This window comes from Scyliorhinus torazame, chromosome 15 (genome assembly GCF_047496885.1).
Source record: "Scyliorhinus torazame isolate Kashiwa2021f chromosome 15, sScyTor2.1, whole genome shotgun sequence".
Taxonomy (NCBI): Eukaryota; Metazoa; Chordata; class Chondrichthyes; order Carcharhiniformes; family Scyliorhinidae; genus Scyliorhinus; species Scyliorhinus torazame.
Window position 1 is genome coordinate 121398509 of NC_092721.1, and position 24326 is coordinate 121422834.

General features: G+C 48.4%; 1 protein-coding gene and 1 long non-coding RNA gene across 5 annotated transcripts in view; one reads left to right on the forward strand and one right to left on the reverse strand.

Moving 5' to 3' along the window:
* LOC140391779 (PC3-like endoprotease variant B) overlaps positions 1-24326 on the forward strand; it is a 1275236-nt gene that overhangs the window by 24003 nt on the left and 1226907 nt on the right. The window lies entirely within an intron of this gene.
* LOC140391431 (uncharacterized) lies at positions 3102-5416 on the reverse strand. Its single transcript, XR_011935063.1, has 3 exons — positions 5296-5416; positions 3774-3892; positions 3102-3252 (listed from the first exon to the last, which is right to left on the reverse strand). It is a non-coding gene; the product is annotated as an uncharacterized lncRNA (long non-coding RNA).

Genomic DNA, 24326 nt, shown 5'->3' on the forward strand with positions numbered 1-24326 from the left:
TTGAGACTGAAGAATGTGTTATCAGACTTAATGATTAAAGTATAGACCATTTAGAAAATAGTTTGATCGGTGCTTAAAGAAAAGAAGAATAAAGGATATACAAATAGGCGAAACTAAGAGAGGATAAAGACAAAAAAAAAAATAGGCGAAATGGCTGTTGCTGGTATAAGTTCTATGTAAACCTCTGACTAAATTTTCCATTGCTTCCTGAACCCAAAGGTGAAAATGCTATCTTGAGATCCTTCCCATTCTTTCATTAATTTGTATACATTTAGTATTTGTGGTGATATGCATCACTGTATATACACAAGGGGTTAATGTAAATACACTACAACTAAGTAACCACTAGAGGAAGCACTAGAGATGTCATGACACACAGACATACAGCCAAGGGGTCATTACAACAGGACACAACTAATTGGGAATCAGGATACCCAGAGGTGGCATTACCACAAGGGGGCATTACACAACCCATATAAAAGGACAGGGCACACATGCTCTTTCTTTTTCCACTGGGAACATCTGCAGAGTGAGTCAGGTGTATATATCACATAACATCTACAGCACGTGGCTAAGAGCTAGTCTGGTTCAGTCAGACAGAGTAATCACACTTAGGTTAGCAGAGAGTCAAACTCACAGAATACTGAGCTAACAGGTTCAATAAATCAAATTGAACTAAATTCAAGGTCTGGAGTACATTTCAGTTATAGCTGCATCCAGTTGCAGCCCATGTTATCTCAGTGTGCATAACATGACAGTATTCTCATCCTTGTGTTTAAATCTTTTAACAGCTTTCACCCCTTTCTAACTCTGTAATCCTTCTCCAACCCCACAATTCTCCACAGATTTTTTTCCCTCTAACTCTGACCTTCTGTACATTCCTCCTTTCCTTCACCCCACATCTGGGGCGAGATTCTCCAACCCCTCCCCGCCGGGTCGGAGAATCGCCGGGGGCTGGCGTGAATCCCGCCCCCGCCGGTTGCCGAATTCTCCGGCACCGGATATTCGGCGGGGGCGGGAATCGCGCCGCGCCAGTTGGCGGGCCCCCCCCCCCCGCGATTCTCTGGCCCGGATGGGCTGAAGTCCGCTGCTAGAATGCCTGTCCCGCCGGCGTAGATTAAACCACCTACCTTACCGGCGGGACAAGGCGATGCGGGCGGGCTCCGGCCTGGCCCGCGATCGGGGCCCACCGATCCGCGGGCGGGCCTGTGCCGTGGGGGCACTCTTTTCCTTCCGCCTTCGCCACGGTCTCCACCATGGCAGAGGCGGAAGAGACTCCCTCCACAGCGCATGCGCGTGGATACCGTGAGCGGCCGCTAACGCTCCCGCGCATGCGCCGCACAGCAATGTCATTTACGCGCCAGCTGGCAGGGCACTTCCGCCAACTGGTGGGGCGGAAATCAGTCCGGCGCGGGCCTAGCCCCTCAAGGTTGGGGCTCAGCCCCCAAGATGCGGAGGATTCCGCACCTTTTGGGCGGTGCGATGCCCGACTGATTTGCGCCGTTTTTGGCGCCGATCGGCGGACATCGTGCCGATACCGGAGAATTTTGCCCCAGGTGTCCATGCCCTTAGTCGCTTTAGGCCCATACTTTGAAATTTCCTTCTTCACTACAACATTGAATACACTTCAAAATGCGTCCTGGGCTTGACAATGCTGTGGGATATCTCAAGGTTACGAAAGGCATTATATAAATGTCAATCTTCCTCTCTTCTTTCCATCTCTATAATATCATCAGACATTATCCTGCCTCTGCTCATCTGTTGCTGAAACCCTCACAAATGGCTTTTTTATTGCAGACTTGACAATTATAGTATCCTCTCACATTCGATGCTCCATAAACTTGAGGCCATACAAAAGTCTGCTACCCTGTCCTATGGGCACCATGTTTCGTTAGTTCACCACTCTGGTGCTTGCTAATATGCATTGGCTTTGTGTTGAGCAATGTCTCAGTTATAAGATTCTCATCATTCTTTCAATCCCTCCATGGCCTCGCCCAATCCAACTTCCAATACTCTCCTGCAGTCACACAATCCTCCAAAATATATCTGTGCTCCTCTAATTCTGATATTTTGAGCAGCCCTGATTTCATTAGCCTCTGCTTTGAGAACCATCCCTGCCAGGGTGTTATGTTGTGGAATTTCTTCATAAAACTTCTCTAACTCTCTTTCCTCCCTTAAGATGCTTCTTCAACCGAACTCTTTTACCAAGGGCTGAATTTGACTATTTTTGGAGAGGTGAGGGATGCAGAATGGAAGCTGAGTGGTCCACTGCTCCCATCCCCACCATCACAACCCATCAAATCAAGCATCGGATAGCCAATTAATGGCAGTCAGGCAGAAGGAGGTCTATTAGTAGTGTGAAGGCAGCTCTAGGTCCAATCGGGACTCTAGGCCTGGATGTCATGCAACACAGGGGAAACGAATAAATGGCTCAGTATAGTATTTTAAAAGTGATTTTTAATTAGGTAGTCACTGGTGGAGGGCAGACACATTTTAAAAATGCTTATTTTTGTTGATGAATGTTTTTCATCTGAATTAATACAATTGCAGCGACATATCATTCTTCTGTACATCATCTTAATGGGAAGAAAGAATTACATTCTTTTGTGCTGCCCAATTGTCCTGGCTCATTGAAGACTATAGTGCAAATTCTTTTAAATTGTTCCTTGAACTGTGATCTAGGCTGTACATTTTGGGACCAATTTCCTAGTTGGACCCAAAGTGGAAACTTTACTCTATTGTTTATAGAACTTGTGTCAATACAAAATCATTACAGTTTAATATCAGTCCAAAATCACTGGCACAAATGGGAAGTCAAAACATCAATCTCGCTTTTGGATTCAAGTAAACTTTTCCATAGTAGGTGAATTTACACAGTCCCCTGGCTTCATATCATATATAATCTGATCCATTGTGCAACCAATATATATATTATTGTAAATAAATGTTATTTCTTTCTATCCTACAACTCATGCTGGATTTTTCGTGGACCTCACAAAACCTGTGAGGTTGAGACTTTTGACCTCACTAGTAGTGGATGAAAGGTTCTTTAAAAGTAGATTTGGCAAGTTTTTGCAGTGCATTTACTAGATGATACATACTGCTGTATATGAGCTGTGGATGAAGTGGATATGAGTCCAATGACAAGACTGTTGATCAAGCAGACCTCTCTCTATTCTAGTTGATGTTGACCGTAATGTGTTTTTGGCAATTTTGTCCATCCAAGGGTGTAGTCCATATTCCATCCTGCTACTAATAATGAAGGTATTACTCGAGAGGTTGAAACAAAGCAGTTTAATCTTAAGGAATTTCTAAAATAGTGGAGTCCATTCTTATTATTTTAATTTAATATTGCACTTACTTTAATATAAAATAATTCAACACATTTTTTTGATTTTTAGATGACATTGGTAAAACAGCATTTTCAGCAAAACAGCCATATTTGTAATTAACGCTCCATTTTTCTCTGAATTGGTGGTACAGACACCAGGAAATATCCATCAAATGTTAATATATCAGGAGACCTCCTCAATCATTCCAATCTGACCATTCCAATTGAGTTTGAATGCACAGCTGTTGTCCAGTCAGCACACAATTAATTTCAAATACTGTGAGCGAACGGTTCAATCTAACTTGTCTTTTTAAAAGGCTAGATTTTAAAAGCTAAAATTTCCCTCTGCTCATTTTAATGATTCTATGTTCTGTTAAGTGTGCGACCTTAGCTGGTGGACACTGCATATTTAGTACCAGATTAATGACCCCCTCATTCTTACCTTTACAAATGCTAATTTTCTCATTGTTCAAAATGTTTCATAGTTCACTGGAGTCTAACCGTTGTAAAGGTCATATTTTGTTCTTCTTCTTTAACAGAGTAATGTTCCATAAACGAGGCCTAAAACAGAGTAGGTAATTAAATACAGGCCTAGCATTACTTATCGTTGAATGATTATAATGATGGCAATCAGTTCCCTGGACTGCAGCACACTTGCACAATGAACAGTGAGGGTGACACTTCCCTATGCTGCTGGTGATAGGATGGGGGCAGGGGTTCACCCAACAGAGCTACAGCCATGCACAAAGAGATAGGGACATGTGAGGCATTTCTCATGCAAAAGATTTGGGACATGTTTGTTGCATTTCTTCCACTCCTATAATGTCTGTGACCAAACTCAAACCTCAGAGATATGCAGGCTGGCAGCTGTGGAGACATTTAGCCATCCTGTCCCTGATGGATACCAACTGCAGACAATATTTTAAGGACTGTACTGTATTCTTAGTGGCCATTAAAATCCAATTTTACCAATTTCTGTCGAAAAATTTATAACTTCGTTTGGGTGATGAATCAGTAAAACCTGATTTTTGAAGGGAAATGATGCCCATTTTTCTTAGCTGAACTCCAGTTCGGAGATCTGTGTGAGTTGAATCACAATTTTAGGATGAAAAGGCTTAATGATGATTGCTGGATGGATTAGTAATAAAATGGATCACAATTCTTCATTCTGAGTAAATACTGCAAAATTAAACTGCAACCACATTTTCCGTAGAGTTGAAAGATATTTGCACAATGTATAGTGCTGATGTGCTTGATTTTAATAACCAGCATTTTGGAACACAGTCTCATCTATTCGCAAGAAAAATAACTTGAAAATGATCACATTTTGTAATCGAGCAAACCTACATCACTTTAATTTTGGAATTGCCATTGAGACCGTAAAAGGGGGTCTGGAAAAGTACAACTAATTTTGGGCTGTCAAGATGTAACTTTGCTTGTAAGCCTCTTGCTTGCTTTCTTCACGTTCAACCTAAAATCTGATTTTCGCTCATTTTTCTCTGAACCAATCCTGTGTTTTTAGACTCTGTAGCTATAAAACTTGACTCCCTACTGCTGGATTATCCGCAATACAAATGCTGTTTAAGCTCCAAAATGGCAGCTGCAGTGCAGGAACACTGGTGTGAGCTGTGCTGGACGTGAATTTGGTGAGGACAATAGAACGAATACAAGGAATACGCAACAAAAGCATGCCTGTTCGGCAGACTGCGATATCGATCGAGGTGATCTGACACCAGCCTTGCCATTTTTGGAGCTCAACACTCCAGCTAATGCCATCACTTTAACAGCTGGACACTTATTCAACAGCACTTATTCAATACCATTTAAAGGGTTTATCAATTACTTCCAGGTTAGTTGCTGCTGGTTTGGTTCACAAATGTGCTAATAGAGCGGACTACTGCCTGTAAGCTTGAAATAACGGGCATCGCATTCGCTGTTAGAAGGAGGGTCGGGGATGAGGGTACCTTCATTTTTGATTGTTGAATCCTGGAGCAGCCATGGCTTCTGTAATGGTCGTTCATATGATGGTGAGTACCATCTCACCTGTGGAGATAAGGACAGGCAGCTGTGTGTTTTCCTCACTGATGAACTCAAGCTGCCTCTAGCTGTGCACAAACTTGTCCTACAAGAGAAATGAAAGTGTTTCACTGAAAGTCGAGTGATAATACTGTCATGGTTGACTAGCTGGCAGTGTATACAAGCTATCAGATGCTGGTGTGAGGCTTTCAGCAGTGCAAAGTGTGTGAGGGTGAGGTAGATCCATAAATGTAAATTGTGAGTCTCTAATGGAGATTAGGTGAGTAATGTTGTGTGGTGCATTGAGCAGTAGGAGGCTAATGATGCAATTGCTGGGACACAATATTTGAAGATACATTAATTGCCCCGACCATTCATTTGCAGCCAATGAAAATTTTGCAACTCTGCACTCTTTGCCTTGACTACCAAGGCTATCTGGTCCCACTTCCTTCACAAAGTTTGTCTGGTGAGCCTCTTAGCTAGGACACCTCTCTCCTCTGCACCATCTCCTCGGGTGAGGTTCTCAGTGTAACACCAGAGGACCTGCCCTCTCTCCTCTTGTCATGATATGCATTCATGCACATACTGAGATACAGACAGGAAGTGACAGACACTCAGTACAGCCAATCAACACACAGGACAGAACACAATCAATCACCAGGCAGAACATTAGAGGGGGGTTTCCCACTATAAAACACACGAGGCATCAGCACTCTGCCTCTTTCCACTGGTGACAACTGTAATGACAGTCAGGGTGTATATATCAGTTAGCACCTTCTACACGTGGCTCAGAGCTAGTCTGGTCTAGTTAGTTATAGTAAGCACGCTTAGATTAGTAGAGTGTCAACCCACAGTGAACTGTGCACACTGCTCAGGAAGTTCAATAAAGCGTATTGAACTTACACCAAGGTTTAGTGTCTACTTTCAAGTACAACTGCATCCAGCTGCAGTCAGTGTTCCCCCAGGGTGAATAACACGACATGGTACCAGTAGTCTACTATCTCTAAGTGGTTTACCTCGAGTGATTCTGTGACGACCAGCAAGTGCCTTCCAGCAGCATGGAGAAGCTCCAGGCCCCTCCACAGCTACGGATCTTCGGCAATCTCGGCGCCAACTGGCAGGACTTCAAGCAAAGGTTCCTTCTCTACATTGAGGCCTCTGACCTCGCGGATGCGTCCGATGCCAGAAAAATTCAAGATCGTTTTGGAGATGTTCGACAGTCACTATGAAGTCGAAACAAACGAGACCTTTGAGCGCTATATATTCCAGCAACGCCTTCAGGGTAAGGATGAACTGTTCCAATCCTTTCTAACTCATCTCTCCAGATTAGCGCAGTCCTGCAATTATGGTGCAACTTCTGCTTCCATGATCAGGGATCAGATCGTGTTTGGGGTGCATTCCGATTCCTTGCAGGAGCAACTCCTCAAAATTAAGCACATGACCATGCCAGTCGCAATCGAGACGTGTATAGTGCATGAGCATGCGAGAAATCGGTACTCCTGTTTCAAATCGGCAGAATACGAAAAACTTGCCTCCCACGAGGCAGAGAGTGTACAGGCCATCGCCCGGATGCAGCACCTCAGTATCGATGAAAGCGGCCATTTTGCGTGCTTTTCCCAGGGCCCCACGCATGCGCAACATGAACGGGAGAACAAAGCGGCCGAAAACCAAACTGCGCAGGTGCGAACGTCGGCTCACCGCACTGCGCATGTGCGACGACTCACGGAGCAGAACAACGTCAATGTCATGACGTGCCCGAACTGCAGCACCGCCCATTTAAAGCGATAATGCCCTGCAAAAGGCAGGCGATGTTTAAATTGCGGGAAGCCTGGACATTATGCAGCCTTGTGCAGGTCTGCACCACCAGTCAAGGGCCAGCGATCCCAATTCCAATGCAAGCGCGTTCGATGTGTACAGCAAGGTTTACTGGATTCTGATCCTGGTAGCACTACGGATCCAGAGGATTACTGCCTGGAGTCCCCATATCAGGGGCTGGTTTAGCACACTGGGCTAAATCACTAGCTTTTAAAACAGACCAAGGCAGGCCAGCAGCACGGTTCAATTCCCATACCAGCCTCCCCGAACAGGCGCCGGAATGTGGCGACTAGAGGCTTTTCACAGTAATTTCATTGAAGCTTACTTGTGACAATAAGCAATTTTCATTTTTCATTTTCATATCAAGACGCCTATCTATTCTGAATGTAGATTCTGCGGACGAATGGCGTGCTGTCATACAAGTAAATCAATGCAGCATCCAGTTCAAGCTGGACTCTGGTGCTTCTGCCAATCTCATCTCTCAAGCTGATTTTGACCGCATTAAAAAGCAACCAAAACTTCTTCCGCCAGCCTGCCAGCTCCTCGGTTATAATGGCAATGCCATAACTGCACTAGGATCTTGTCATTTATTTGTCTTCAACAAAACCATCAATGCCACACTGCGATTCAAAATCGTCAAGCCTGATATGGCACCCCTGCTTGGTGCCCATGCATGCAAGCTACTCAACCTCGTACAGCGAGTCCATGCCATGTCTTCTTCTTCCAATGTGGATCTTCAGGCTGACATTGATGACATCCTTGCGCAATACCCGGATGTGTTTAGTGGAATGGGTACTCTGCCATACTGCTACAAGATCTTACTCAGGCCTGATGCCACGCCTGTAATCCATGCACCACGCCGGGTGCCGGCTCCTCTGAAGGAACGTTTAAAGACACAGCTACAGGAGCTCCAAGACCAGGGCATAATCTCCAAAGTGACAGAGCCGACTGACTGGGTCAGCTCAATGGTCTGTGTGAAGAAGCCCTCGGGAGAGTTGCGGATATGCATAGATCCCAAAGATCTTAACCGGAACATAATGGGGGAACACTACATGATCCCGAAGCGGAAGGAACTGACCAGTGAGATGGCACATGCCAAATTCTTCATGAAGCTAGATGCATCGCGTGGTTTCTGGCAGATACAACTGGATGTTCAACACACCATTTGGCAGGTACTGTTATAACCGTATGCCGTTTGGCATTGTTCCAGTCTCTGAAATTTTCCACAGGATCATGGAGCAGATGATGGAGGGCATTGAGGGTGTGCGTGGCTACGTAGATGATGTAATCATATGGTCCACGACTCCCGAGGAACACATATCTCGTCTCAAACAAGTCTTTCGACGTGTCCATGCAAACGGCCTCAAGCTGAACAAGGTCAAGTGCTCCTTTGGCATGTCATCCATCAAGTTCTTGGGCGACCAAATATCCCAGCAGGGTGTGCGACCAGATTCGGACAAAGTCAAGGCCATTAACGCCATGAAGACCCCGGAAGACAAAACGGCGGTGCTACGCTTCCTCGGTTTGGTGAACTTCTTGGGAAAATTCATTCCCAACCTGGCCTCACATACCATGGCTCTCAGGCATCTGGTGAGGAAGTCCACTGCATTCCAGTGGCTACCCACACATCAAGCAGAGTGGCTCGAGCTCAAAGCAAAGCCCACCACTGCTCCAGTACTAGCAGTTTTTGACCCGGACAGGGAAACAAAAATCTCCACGGAAGCAAGCCAGGATGGCTTTGGTGCGGTGCTCCTCCAGAGGGATGACTCCTCGTCCTGGATTCCAGTTGCTTATGCGTCAAGGGCCATGACTCCTACTGAACAGAGGTATGCCCAGGTAAAAAAAGAGTGGCTGGGCCTCCTAACCGGCATTGTAAAGTTCCATGACTATGTCTACAGTCTACCAACATTCACAGTGGAGACTGACCACAGACCCTTGGTCCATATCATTCATAAGGACTTGAATGACATGATGCCCAGGCTTCAGCGCATTCTCCTTCGACTCCGACGGTATGATTTTGAGTTAGTATACACACCAGGCAAGGAGCTGATAATTGCGGCTGCCCTGTCCTGCTCCATCACCTCGCCCTGTGAACAGGTTGACTTTATCCGCCAGATTGAGGCACAGGTGCAGCTGTGTGCCAGCAACCTCCCGGCCTCAGATGAAAGAGTGATCAGCATTCGTGAAGAGACTGCCAAAGACGCTCTTCTGCAGCGTGTAATGCACCACCTCACAAATGGCTGGCAAAAAGGGCAAGGCCCTCAGTTCCTTAATGTAAATGACGACCTGACAGTCGTCAAGGGGATCCTCCTCAAGCTGGATTGTATTGTTATTCCTCACAGCCTGTAGAGCTTAGTGCTCAAACAAATCCACGAGGGACACCTTGGTGTCAAAAAGTGTAGTCGCAGGGCCCGGCAGGCTGTCTATTGGCCTGGGATCAACCAGGACATATCCAACATGGTCCTCAATTGTGCAACCTGCCAGTGCTTCCAGCCTGCTAGGGCAAAAGAAACACTCCAGCAACACGAGATCCTCCAGCAACACGAGATTGTGACCTCTCCATAGTCCAAGGTGGGATCAACCTTTTTCACGCCAATGGGCGTGACTATGTGCTCATCATCGATTACTTCTCAAGTTACCCGGAAGTTGTGAAGCTGTCAGACCTCACATCAAGGACAGTCATCAAGGCCTGCAAGGAGACATTTGCCAGGCATGGTATTCCACTCACTGTCATGAGTGACAATGGTCCCTGCTTCCACAGCCAAGAGTGGTCCAATTTTGCCAGGTCGTACTAATTCAAACACATTACCTCAAGCCCACACTACCCGCAGTCCAACGGGAAGGTTGAGAAAGGGATCCATATAGTGAAGCAACGGCTCTGCAAGGCTGCGGACTCTGCTTCGGACTTCAACCTTGCGCTGTTGGTGTACAGGGCAACCCCTCTGTCCACCTGTCTGTCTCCGGCTCAACTCCTCATGAATAGAGACCTGCGGACGACTGTTCCAGCCATACACTTACCAGACCTGAATCACCTCCCAGTGCTACAAAAGGTGCAGCAACTCAGGAACAGGCAATAGCTGACGTACGATGCTCATGCTACCGATTTGCCTGTGCTATCTCCGGAAGATGCTGTTCGGATCAAGCTACCTGATGGAGGCTGGTCAACTCCAGCTGTTGTTGTTCGACAGGCTGTTCCCAGATTGTTTGTAGTTCGTATGGCTGATGGCTCCATTGTCAGGCACAACAGAAGGGCACTGCGCAAAGTTGCCTGCCCACCACCAAATCTCACTTTTTCAGATGTTGTTATGCCGCCTCCAGACACCTCGCATCACGAGGCCACCAATCTGGCAGCAATCCCGCCTGTCAAGGCGCCATCGTCCCCACCTCCACCTCTCAGGCGGTCGACAAGGATCAGACGCAAGCCCCAGAGATTGGACTTATAGACATTTATCTTGTAAATTTTGTTCTGGATCTGCACGCTGGACACCTCTCATGTATATATTCATCCACTTGCTATTTAATGTAAATAGTTACACATGTACATCCAGTCGCATATGCTCCAAGCAACCGACAAATTTTTTTTTTTAAAAGGGAGGAAGTCATGATATGCACTCATGCACATAATGAGATACAGACAGGCAGTGACAGACACTCAGTACAGCCAATCAACACACAGGACAGAACACAACCAATCAGCAGGCAGAACACTAGAGGGGGGTTTCCCACTATAAAACACACGAGGCATCAACACTTTGCCTCATTCCACTGGTGACAACTGTAATGACAGTCAGGGTGTATATATCAGTTAGCACCTTCTACACGTGGCTCAGAGCTAGTCTGGTCTAGTTAGTTATAGTTAGCATGCTTAGATTAGTAGAGTGTCATTCCACAGCGAACTGTGTGCACTGCTTAACAAGTTCAATGAAGCGTATTGAACTTACACCAAAGTTTGGTGTCTACTTTCAAGTACAACTGCATCCAGTTGCAGTCCATGTTACCCCAGGGTGAATAACACAACACCTCTCACCCGTTGCACCATCATTTGCTCTTCCTGCTCAAACTCTCTGTAGCAACAAATTTCAGAATTTGTTGCAACCAGAGTGCACCTTCCCTTGGGTTGACAGTGGGCTAGGATCACATGACAAAATTCTGGTCCCAATGCCAGTGGGTGGTGGTGGGCGGTGGGGGTGAGGTTGGGGAGCAGTGGGTGTTGGTGGTGGTGTTGATAATCAGACTATACCCTAGAGGGTTGGGGTAGGTATATGCTATAGTCACCCAGAGCTACAAGTGGTTTTAATTGTTCTAACGTTTTCTGAGTAACAATTATTGTGCAATGGTTGGACGTTTGTGATTTAAATCGGAGTATTGGATGGTTCCCTGTGTGGGGCAATTAGCCATCGGACATTTGCGCTTTCTGGGCAATTGCTCTGAAACACGTGCCTGGGAATTTCCAGTGAAGTTCCCCAGCACATCTTTTGGGTAATCCCCCCAGATACATTTCGCTGGAGTTCAGAAGTTATGGACCATGTAAATAGGTAGAGAGCAGCTTGGATTTGTTCGACAAATCATGGTTCACTAACCTGATTGAGATGTTTGATGAATCAAGATGGTTGAGTTACACAGTTGATATTATATATGTGGGTTGGAGTAATGCAGTTGGCATTGGTGCTCGAGTAATAAAGTTGATACTATGTATGTGGATTAGCATAATACGTGTGGACAAAAGTAATACAGTTGATAATGTGTATGTAGTCGAGTGTAATACAGTTGACGTGGGCCAAAGTAATACATTTCATTTTGTACATGGGCTAGAGAATTACAGTTGATATTGTATATGTTCAATAGGGTAAACCAGTTCATATTGTACATGTGGGCTAGAATAATACAGTTGACACATGGACCAGAGTAATACAGTTAATATTGTGTATGTGCACGAGAGTAAGAGAGTTAACATGAGGACTAAAGTAATACAGTTGGTATTGCATACGTGGAATTGAGTCATAACGTTTATATTGTGTATGTGGATAAGAGTCATACAGTTCATATAGTGTATGCCGACTAGGGTAATACGGCTGATATGTGTCCCAGAGTAATACAGCTGATATTGTTTATGTGGACTTTCAAAAGGCGTTTGACAACGTACCAGATAATAGACTTGTAAGCAAAGTTGAAGCCCATGGATTTAAAGTGATAGTGGCAGTGTGGGTACAACATTGGCTGTGGAACAGAGAGTAGAGTGGTGTATATTAGTCAGACTCGAAGGAAATGAAGTGTTGTTTCCCAGGCATCTTGTTACGATACCCTGGGCTAGGACGCAGTCAATTCCAGCTCCCCTTGACCCAGAGTCACAACTCAATTCAATTAAGCAATAATCCTTAGAACAATACTCAAAGTCTTTGACTACCCAATAATTCCAGTCACCAGGTTTGAAAATTTAAACAAGATGGCCGGGTTTCTCCGAGCCTCCACGCCAAAATTGCGCTCGGCGCAGGGGCGGAGAATGGGGTCTCAGACCCGCGGCGCTGGGATGTGATTCTCCACGAACCGGAGAATCGGCAGCAGCCGCGCGCACGCGTGGCCAATGCCGCGCCGGTCGGGGGACGTTGCAAGTGGCCCCCGCAGCGATTCTCTGCGATCGACCGACTGAGGTCCCACCGAGTTCCGCCGGCGTGGTTCCAACCTGGGTTCACCCACCGGAAACTTGGAGTCGCGGCCGCGCTGGCCGTCTTGGTGGGTGGACGGGGAGTATCAGACTCCAGGGGGGGGGGCCCCCATGACGGACAGGCCTGTGACCGGGACCTACCAATCGGTAGGTGTGCGCGATCCAGGGGAGGCCTATCATCTTCCGCGCTGGCCCACTGTGTTTCTCCGCCATGTTGCGTGGGGGCCGGTGCGAAAATGGCCGCCGCACACCTGCGTGGACCCGCGGCCGGAATTGCAGGGCCCCGTATAGACAGCTGGAGCTGCATGGCGCACGCAGTTGCCCTGCTATCCTTCTTAAAACCGGATAATCACTCTGGACTTTTTGAAAAAAGTCTGGAGTGATTCGCACCCATTTTCCGACGGGCGTGGGGACAGAGCCCCATTTTCGGAGAATCCCGGCCAATTAATTTTTATTTACAACAAGAATAATCATGAAATATGCAGAAAATACAGCTGGTTAATTGTTAACTAATTCCTAATCTCCTACTTTAATTTTCCACTCCCCCCACCCTCCACACACACACACACACACACACACATACATGACAGACAAACAAAGAGAAGAAGAGAGGGGTGAAAATAATAAGGAAAGTAAAAAAAGATAAAAGTCTTCAATTCAAATGGTTGTTTCTAGCACACCTTCCTTCAAGGCTTTCAGTTTGAGATTTCTGTTTCCAGTCTGTAATAGTTTTCACTGTAGATTCACTGGAAGGAAATTTTGTAAACAATGAGGAGCACAGAAAGATTTCAGGAGAACATCTTCTGGTAAATAGGCAGATGCGTGGAAAATGAATTTTTAAGTAGAGAAGTAGGAAAAGTGAGAAAAGCAAGAAAACAAAATGGTTCTATTTTAAGCACAGGAACAGATGGACCTGGAGGTACTTGTCTACATATTTGTGATTGCAGCAGGATAAGTATAAAATGTTAAAACATTTGGCTCCCTTTGCTTCATTAATAGAGTAATATGGTGGAATTTTGCCAAACTGTGTCAGAGTGTCAGGCTCTGACTGAAAACAGACATGTAACTCTCCAGATGCAAAGCTGGTTTACACTCCAGATTCTCTGGCACTTAGTGAGCAGAATGTCTGGGTGCACGGTTTGCGTCGTCACTCTGGTGGGGCATGATAGAACCAGCAAGGCCGGCCCCACAGAGAACAAGCCGCCATCTTTAAAGGGCGCCTTGGCGCAACTCTTCCCCCCCCCCCCAACCAACCAACACGGCAGTATCGGGGACACTCTTCCACCCATCCCCACCCCTTCAACATCATGGGAGTACTGGGGGCACTCTTCCCCCTTGCAAGCATCAGCCCTTCCCCCAACCACCATAGGGCTCTCCAGAGGGCCCACCAGAGCAGTGCCCAGGCATTTTCCTCTCCCTCTGGGGACTATACTTACCTTGGCAACCCCGATGGGTTCCCTTTGATTATTAACCAATCTTATATATCCACCTGATGTTGCCATAGTGTGGAGCTGGTAGTGAATGGACTGCCCTGTGTAAGTCCCTTCCTGCCTTCAGTTTTCCTGCCCAATGTTACTGAGGGCCAGTCCTCAAATGGATCTAACCTTTCCCAAAGGGAGTCTTGGGCAACTAACTGGTCATTGGGCAGCCTGCTTCCAAAGCCAGATGTCCAAAGTTTGCTTGAGTGTAAATCTGTCCCAGGGATCAGCCATATATTTTTTCTCTGCTCTACCTGTTGCACTTGAATGTCCTCCCTGAGTCTCAACAACCAGAAATAGATACAGTACTCAAGATGGTCTCAGAGAACAACACTGAACAGTCTGAGCATGGTGTTCACTGATCAGCTCAGTCACATACTCATTCAATTCTATCAGGCACCAGAAAGCTGGCACTGGGGGCTAGCGAAAGCCTACCAGTAGCTCAAATTGTGCTCAAATATTCAGTTATGGACATGTTAGCTCTTGCTGAATTTGCCCTCAGGAGGCCAAATTATCAGTAATAATAAGAGAAAATCATCCTTTATAAAAGCGTAGAGAGCATTCTCTTGCAGGATCAACATTCCTTTCCCCATTCCCCTTCTCTGCAACCATCATCATAGACTTTGCCTGAAGTGTTTTTAATAAACAGCAGCTCCCAGCACACTCATGGGGAGGCTCACTGAGGTAACGTTTCTTGAGCCTTAATGACCCTTACACATTTTATTCTCGGTCTCCTGGTAGATAACAGATTGAACAATCACATTGTGCAATATTAGATACCTTGGATGCAGAGCAGGCCTCAAGAGTATCTATAATTTGGACAACCAATACCCAATGAACTTCAGCTCAAAGCTAAAAATTGAAATTAAATTCTGTATTGCACGTTGCATAATTTTATCCCCGAGCTGACTTTTGATGGATTCAGCCATTTGTCAGCGGCTCTATGTAAAAGAAGAACTGCAAAACTAATCCCAATATCTTTCTATGGTACTTTATCTACTTCAAATATTTATCCAATTCTCCCTTAAAAGATGCAATGGCATAACCATTCCCTGCGATAAAACATTCCACACTCTCAACAACCCTATGAGTAAAGAAACTTCTAACCTTTGCCACCCTGCCCCCCCCCCCCCCTCACTCGGTTAGTGCCAATTTTAAATTGATGACTGCTTGTCACTGAGGAAATAGTTTAAAGGTTAGTTTTAAAGAGCTGCTGCCGCACAAGATTTTACATTCCTTAATCAAGTTCTCTGGTTAGCTTTGCATGTGTGAATAACCTACTCAAATATAGGGGCCTATCCGAATCTTCAGCATAACCAGCCCTGAGCTGCTTGTGCAGATGGATATATCTTATCCCAAATTTTACTAGAGTGGGGAATTTGGAGCTTGGGAATATTTGTTTTTAAGAAAACAAATTTAAAGAAAATAAATTAATATAATTAAAGTAAAATTACCTCATGCTTACCAACATGCAAATATCAATTGTCTAACTGAAAGCTGAAATTTACTGTGGATGAAAGAGATGATTTGCTTTATTCCATTTGGAAACACAAATGTAATATATCCTAGGCTGTGCTATTTTTAAATATTTTATTTTACTTTTTGTGCATCACCCCTTGTAACTAACAGAACTATTCCCACACTGAATCACGGTTCAATGGGTGGCAATCTTTGTGGTACCTCAACAAGGGAATTCATTGTTCGATGTAGGTACAAATATTTTTAAGCTTATTGTGATGGACTGTATTTCTGAGAACTTTAAAAGTGGGAATAGAATGAAGAAAGATTTGTGGCCAAACATAAAGTTCAATCAAGAACTGAAAACATGCACAGGTCCTGGAATACAGGGTTTAAAACTTAGATTTGCTATCTAACATATGACTTACGGTCAATAATAAACATTTATGATACATAGGAACAGGAGTAGGCCATTCAGCCCGTTGAGCCTACCCTATCAATCACTGAGATCATGGCTGATCTGTGGTCTAACTCCATATGCTTATCTTTGCCCCATATCCTGTAATATCTTTGCTAAGTAGAATCAACCTATCTCAGATTTAAAATTTACCAACTGTTCCAGCTTCGATTGCTATTTGTGGGAGAGAGTTCCAAACCTCTACCACCCTTTGAGCAAAGACGTGCTTCCTAACATCTCTCCTGAACAGCCAAGTCCTAATTTTTAGACTATGCCCCCTAGCTTTAGAATCTCCAACCAGTGGAAATAGTTTATCTTTACCTACCCTGTCTTTTCTTGAATCAAGTGAGGATAAATTTCTCATTGGGTATTGTTGAATCTGTGGTAGGCAGAACGCATAGACAAAAGTAGAAATTACAGAACAAGGTTCATTTTAATACGTCCCGTCCCCTCCCCTCCACTCTATGACCTGCAGCTAGGCCTGGGTTTGTATACAACTGAAGCTCGCCTTCTAAAAGGGAAATCCCGTCCCGCACCTTATAGGGGAAGGCCTGCCTGTCTCAAAGGGGAAGTTCATATTCCGGGGCGGTCATGGAGATTATATAGTCCTGATCCTAGGACCTCCATTGCGGTTATAACAGGTATGTCAATAATTATTAAGAATCAAAATCAGAAATAGGCAGGAGTCCCAATAATTAGCCCAGTTGCCCTTTGACCAAATAATAAACTAAATAATGGTATTGTTCAACTAATATCAGGTCATCCATTAAAAGGCAAAAAGTGCCTGCAGTCCCCGCAGTAGTTTAGAAAAGCAGTGAGGGAAATAAAAAAACGGGAAATGGGTCTGCAGAATAAGTCAGAGTCAGTCAGTTCTAGGGTATGTGTCAGTCAGGTGTGAAGAGGATGAGAGCATGAGCAACTTAGTGTACTGTAATGCAGTGAGGACAGAAAGAGAATACATTAAGCGAGAATTAATAATGCAGGAGTAAATTGGAAATTTCCTGAAGGTCTATATGCACATAAAACATGTGGCTATCCAGAAAATGAATAGAAATTATTTAGGAATGCAGTAGGGAATGAGCAGGGCACATGGTCTGCAGTCTGAGCAATCTTTCCAGATACAGGGCAAAATCTTGTGCTGGTCGTGAAAGTGGGAAGCAATTCAGACAGGGAAACCTCATTGTGCAGGAGGCTAAAAATCAGCTTCCCAATGGTGTGATGAAATAAAGGGCGCGATTCTCCGGAAAGGTTTATAAGTGCGTTAGCGAGCGGGATCGGCCGCAAGCTTCCTGGCGCTCGGCCGAGCCAGACCAACAATGCTATTCAACAATAATTGGTCCACTTAACGAGGCCTCACGGGCTTTTTGCCACAAATGAAGGCTCGCCAGCCGATTCGCCGGGCTGTGCTCGCGAGCCCCCTGCTAACAAGGTCGAGCAGCACTTACACAGCACTTGCACAGCTTGCTCCACTCAGCTCGCAGCCATGGCGCCGAGACAACCGGTCCCAAGATTCAGGGCTGCAGACCTGGGGAGGCTCCTCGATGTGGTGAAGGCCAGGAGGGATATCCAATTCCCCCAAGGGTCCCGGAGGGTGAGCAATGGAGCAGCCAGTGCTGCCTAGGATGAAGTGGCGGCAAGTTTGGGGCGTGTGACCAGGAAGACTGGCCTCCAGTGCTGTAAGAAGGTCAATGAAGGTCAACCAAGCCAAAGAAAAACGAGGCAACATGCCTCAATGACTGCCAAAGAAGAACCAGGCAACGTACCTCAATGACTACCGTCCGGTGGCCCTGACTTCAGTCGTAATGAATTGCTTCAAGAGGTTGATCATGAAGCGCATCACCTCCATACTCCCAGAATGCCTTGGTCCACTACAATTCGCATACCGTCGCAACCGGTCCACAGCAAATGCCATTTCCCTGACCCGACACTCATCCCTAGAGCATCTCGACAACAAGAACTCCTGCATCAGACTTCTATTTATTGACTACTGCTCCGCCTTCAACACCATAATCCCAGCCAAGATCATATCAAAGCTCCAAAATCTGGGACTTGGCTCCCCACTCTGCAACTGGATCCTCGATTTTCTGACCAACAGACCACGATCAGTAAGAATGAACAACAACACCCCCTCCACAATAGTCCTCAATACTGGGGCCCCGCAAGGCTGCGTACTTAGCCCCCTACTCTACTCCCTGCACACACATGACTGCGTGGCAAAATTTGATTCCAACTCCATCTACAAGTTTGCTGACGATACGACCATAGTAGGCCGGATCTCGAATAACGAAGAGTCAGAATACAGGAGGGAGATAGAGAACCTAGTGGGATGGTGCAGCGACAACAATCTCTCCCTCAATGCCAGCAAAACTAAAGAGCTGGTCATTGACTTCTGGAAGCAAAGTACTGTACACACCCCTGTCAGCATCAACAGGGCCGCGGTGGAGATGGTTAGCAGTTTCAAATTCCTAGGAGTGCACATCTCCAAAAATCTGCCCTGGTCCACCCACGTCGATGCTACCACCAAGAAAGCACAACAGCTCCTATACTTCCTCGGGAAACTAAAGAAATATGGCATGTCCACATTAACCCTGACCAACTTTTACAGATGCACCATAGAAAGCATCCTATCTGGCTGCATCACAGCCTGGTATGGCAACTGCTCGGCCCAGGACCGCAAGAAACTTCAGAGAGTCGTGAACGCCGCCCAGTCCATCGCATGAACCTGCCTCCCATCCATTGACTCCATCGACACCTCCCGCTGCCTGGGGAAAGCGGGCAGTATAATCAAAGATCTCTCCCACCCGGCTTACTCACTCTTCCAACTTCTGCCATCGGGCAGGAGATATAGAAGTCTGAGAACACGCACGAACAGACTCAAAAACAACTTTTTCCCCACTGTCACCAGACTCCTAAATGACCATCTTATGGACTGACCTCATTAACACTACACCCTGTATGCTTCATCTGATGCCGGTGCTTATGTAGTTACATTGTATACCTTGTGTTGCCCTATTATGTATTTTCTTTTATTCCCTTTTCTTCCCATGTACGTAATGATCTGTTGAGCTGCTCGCAGAAAAATATTTTTCACTGTACCTTGGTACACGTGACAATAAACAAATCCAATCCAATCCAATCCAATCCGATCTACACCAGGCAGCATGGGTGAGTTGACACCACATCCCCCCGCACCAACAACCCCCCCCTCCCTGGGACCTTTCCTCCCCCACACAAGCATCCAAATACCAAACCCTCCATGCGGTCCCCAAACCCTCCCTCCGCGCTCCCTTCAACCCTCCCCCAACCCTTCCTTCACATCCCCCTCCCACCACTGTGAACCATGCATGTAGCTAATGATGCCTTCTCTGTGACTCCGCAAGGGAAGCTCTGCCACAATCACAGGGAGAGGGCCCAAACTGGCGGAGAGATGCCGAACATATGGATCCTCACCACCTATGAGGGACGGGCCCTGGAGGTGACCGGGGTGGCCAAGGACAGAGCGGTCGCCAATGCAGAGGTTGGTGGAAGCCGCAGAGGTGAGGATCCACAGGGCCCCACCCGGAGGATCTGTCACACGTGAGTAGTGATTTCCTTGCTGACTGACTCATCCCTCCCACTGACAACATATCCATTCTCCCACTAGTCCTCCAGCCAATGGCACCAGCCCATCCTGGGTGGCCCCTCTCCTGCCTCCCAGGAGAACACCTCAGAGGAGAGCTCCGAGGATGCCATGATCGACACGTCACAGCTGTCAACCGCACCCTTCACCAGCACAGAGACACGCACCTCGGTGGGAAACGTTAGTGGTCAGGCTTCTGTGGCACAGTCTGGTGAGCATCACACAGCTGCTGATGTACATCAGGCGGAGGCAGGAACCCCCAGGCGGAGGTCTGCTGAATCCCAGGACCCAGCTGGGTCCCAGCCTGATGGAGAGCCTCTTAAACAGGCTTACCAGGAGCTGATGGAGATGATAGGGAGCGGTTGGGACATTCAGAGGGAGATATTAGTGACACGCCAGCAGGTCCATAGCCGATTGGAGGAGTCCCAGAGGCTACGGACACAGGAGATGGCATAGGAAATGCGTGGCACTGAGGCCAACACTGTTAAGGTGGCGACCGCAGTGGAGAGCCTGGTGCATAATGTCGGCAGCATAAGTGAAGGTGTCCAAGGCATCAGGCAGTCGGTAATGGCCATGGCTGAGGGTCTCGGCAGAATGTCCGACTCACTTGGAGACGTGACCCAATACCTGACCTTGAGGAGATTCTGCAGGACATGTTCCGCTTTCAGATGGGAACGGCTGAGGTGCTGCGGAGCTTGCCCCAGTCGCAGATGTGCATTGCCGAGGCGCTGCAGAGCATGTCCCAATCACTGAGGAGAACGCTGAGGGCATTAACACCCTCAGACATCAGGGAGCCACCAGGGCTGGCAGAGCTAGATGATGCAGGAGCAGCCGGGGCTCCAACCAGCTGCCCCTCAGCCCCATGGTGAACCCCAGGGCCCTATGGGCACCGAGCGAGAGGAGAGGGTGTAGGGTTCCAACCCAGACCCGTCCCATTGAGTGGGGATGGTGATCACCAGCTTCCGTGAGTTCCACCCCTCTGATGAGGCTGTGTCTCGAGGTCAGCACACGGACAGGGTGGCACAGCTGTGCATGTGCCGCCAACAAGTGTGCCGGTGTCCTCCGGCACCAGAGTCACCAGGATGCCCACCAGGGGCATCGAATGTCATGGGATGTGCTAGTTTTGGAAATGATCCAGAGGAGGTTCACAAGAATGATCCCTGGGATGAAGAGCTTGTTGTATGAGGAACGGTTGAGGACTCTGGGTCTGTACTCGTTGGAGTTTAGAGTGATGAGGGGGGATCTTATTGATACTTACAGGATTTTGCGAGGCCTGGATAGAGTCGACATGGAGAGGATGTTGCCACTTGCAGAAAGAACTAGACCCAGAGGGCACAATCTCAGACTGCAGGGACGATCCTTTAAAACTCAGATAAGAAGGTATTTCTTCTGCCAGAGGATGGTGAATCTGTGGAACTCTTTGCCGCAGAAGGCTGTGGAGGCCAAATCACTGAATGTCTTTAAGACAGAGATAGATAGGTTCTTGATTAATAAGGGGATCAGTGGTTATGGGGAGAAGGCAGGAGAATGGGGATGAGAAAAATATCAGCCATGATTGAATGGTGGAGCAGACTCGATGGGCCAAGTGGCCTAATTCTGCTCCTATGCCTTATGGTCTTATGGATGAGGTAAACAGCAGGCTGCCTCCATCTCAGATGTGCATCCTGGGGCACACCTAGACGTAGCGGGAGAACTAGGAAAGTTAAGCCTGTTGAGGATCACTGAGGGCACTGGGGGAGGGGGGAGAGGGTGGGGGGGATAGGTAGGGGGTGAGAGAGGGGATGAGAGGGTGATGGGCAGAGTGGGGTGGCACCATCGGGCGAGTGAGGAATTGTTGGACACATGTGACACATTAAAACCATCGAGCCCAACCAGTATGACGCCCCTGCCACTTTCTTCCGCAATGTGGCCGATCTCTGAAACTTGGGTTCTGTGCCTGTGAGCAAAGAAGGCTATTCACCTCCTCGGCTCCCCGCAAAAGCCCTTTCGCCAGGCTCACATTTTTAAAAAGGAGAACTAATCGGCGCCACTTGCTGGGGAGGCGATTAATCACCGGAGGCCGTTGGATAAGGGGTCGCTTCTGTTAATTGTCTGGAAATAGGCCTTAAGTGGTGATAATTGGTTTCTCGCCAGGCTATGGTGAGATCCTGATTTCGCTCGTGGGAGCGGGTTGGTTGCATTGCAAATTATTTGGCGCCTGGTGAGTTTCTCGTTTTTGGCCTCCATGCTATTCACTGGCCTTGTTTCGCTTGAGCAAGAGTGCAACGAGGCCTGAGAATTGCGGCCAAAGGGATTACGTTCTCGGCGGTTTGAATGCGGGCCAAGCATTCCGATGTATTGGGAAGGATTTTTGCAGGCATCTGCATATCATGAATGCTCATTAAAAGGTAATCTTGCCAGAATTGAGTGCACCTTTCAAGTGAAGTTCTCTGCGAGTGGGAAATCTGTACCTTCAGAATCAGGACGGGATATAAGTTGTGCGGTAGGCAAAAGTACTCCACTTGTATGAGTTGGAGTGCGTAGCCAATGCTTTCTTCTCTCTGGAAAGCATTGCTCCACAACATAGCTTTAAACTGAGGGGTAATAGATATAGGACAGAGGTCAGAGGTAGGTTCTTTATGCAAAGAGTAGTGAGGCCGTGGAATGCCCTACCTGCTACAGTAGTGAACTCGCCAACATTGAGGGCATTTAAAAGTTTATTGGATAAACATATGGATGATAATGGCATAGTGTAGGTTAGATGGCTTTTGTTTCGGTGCAACATTGAGGGCTGAAGGGCCTGTACTGCGCTGTATTGTTCTATGTTCTATGTTCTAACAGGCTGCGATTGGGATCAGGTGGCAGCAGGTAAAAAGCAATGGACAGGCTGGCGAGATAGGGAGGGTGGTTGCCAAGACAAGGAAGGGCTGAGAGAGGGTAGGGAGGGGGAGGGGAAGAGTGGCTGTGCCAGATAGGGTGGGGGAGAGAGAGGGTGGCTCTGCCAGGTAGGGTGGGGGTGAAGGAGGGTGGCTGTTTGAGCTACAAAGCGAGGGAGTTGGCTGTCCAAGGGGGAGAGGGCGGATGGCTCTGCCAGGTAGGGAGGGGGAGGATAGCTGTGCCATGTAGGGACGGGGAGAGGCAGGGTGGCTGTCCCAGGTAGGGAGGGGGAGAGGGAAGATAGCTGTGCCAGGTAGGGGGGGTAGAAGGAGAGGGAGGGTAGCTGTGCCAGGTAGGGAAGGGAGGGGGAGGGTGGCTGTGCCAGGTAGGGAGGGGGAGGGGGAGGGAGGCTGTGCCAGGTAGGGAGGGGGTGGGTGGCTGTGCCAGGTAGGGAGGAGGAGGGGGAGGGAGGCTGTGTCAGGTAGGGAGGGGAGAGGCAGGGAGGCTGTGCCAGGTAGGGAGGGGGAGCTGGAGGGTGGCTGCCAGGTAGGAAGGGGGAGGTGGAGGGTGGCTGTGCCAGGTGGGGAGGGGGGGGGGGGAGGATGGCTCTGCCAGGTAGGGAGTTGGAGAGGGTGGGTGGCTGTGACAGGTAGCGAGGGGGAGGGGGAGAGTGGCTGTGCCAGGTAGGGAGGGGGAGGGAGGCTGTGCCAGGTAGGGAGCGGGAGGGAGGCTGTGCTAGGTAGGGAGGGGGTGGGAGGCTGTGCCAGGTAGGGAGGGGGAGAGGGAAGGAGGCTGTGCTAGGTAGGGAGGGGGAGGGAGGCTGTGCCAGGTAGGGAGGGGGAGGATGGCTGTGGCAGGTAGCGAGGGGGAGGGTGGCTGTGCCAGGTAGGGAGGGGGAGTGGAGGGTGGCTGTGGCAGGTAGCGAGGGGGAGGGTGGCTGTGCCAGGTAGGGAGGGGGAGTGGAGGGTGGCTGTGCCAGGTAGGGAGGGGGAGGATGGCTGTGCCAGGTAGCGAGGGGGAGGGGGAGGGTGGCTGTGCCAGGTTGGGAGGGGGAGGGTGGCTGTGACAGGTGGCGAGGGGGAGGGGAGGGTGGCTGTGCCAGGTAGGGAGGGGGAGGGGTGGGTGGCTGTGACAGGTAGGGAGGGGGAGGGTGGCTGTGACAGGTAGGGAGGGGGAGGGGGAGGGTGGCTGTGACAGGTAGCGAGGGGGAGGGGGAGGATGGCTGTGCCAGGTAGGGAGGGGGAGGGGAGGGTGGCTGTGCCAGGTAGGGAGGGAGAGGGGAGGGAGGCTGTGACAGGTAGGGAGGGGGAGGGAGGCTGTGCCAAGTAGGGAGGGGGAGAGGGAAGGAGGCTGTGCTAGGTAGGGAGGGGGAGGGAGGCTGTGCCAGGTAGGGAGGGGGAGGGGTGGGTGGCTGTGCCAGGTAGGGAGGGGGAGGGGAGGGTGGCTGTGACAGGTAGCGAGGGGGAGGGGGAGGATGGCTGTGCCAGGTAGGGAGGGGGAGGGGTGGGTGGCTGTGCCAGGTAGGGAGGGGGAGGGGGAGGGTGGCTGTGACAGGTAGCGAGGGGGAGGGGGAGGATGGCTGTGCCAGGTAGGGAGGGGGAGGGGAGGGAGGCTGTGCCAGGTAGGGAGGGGGA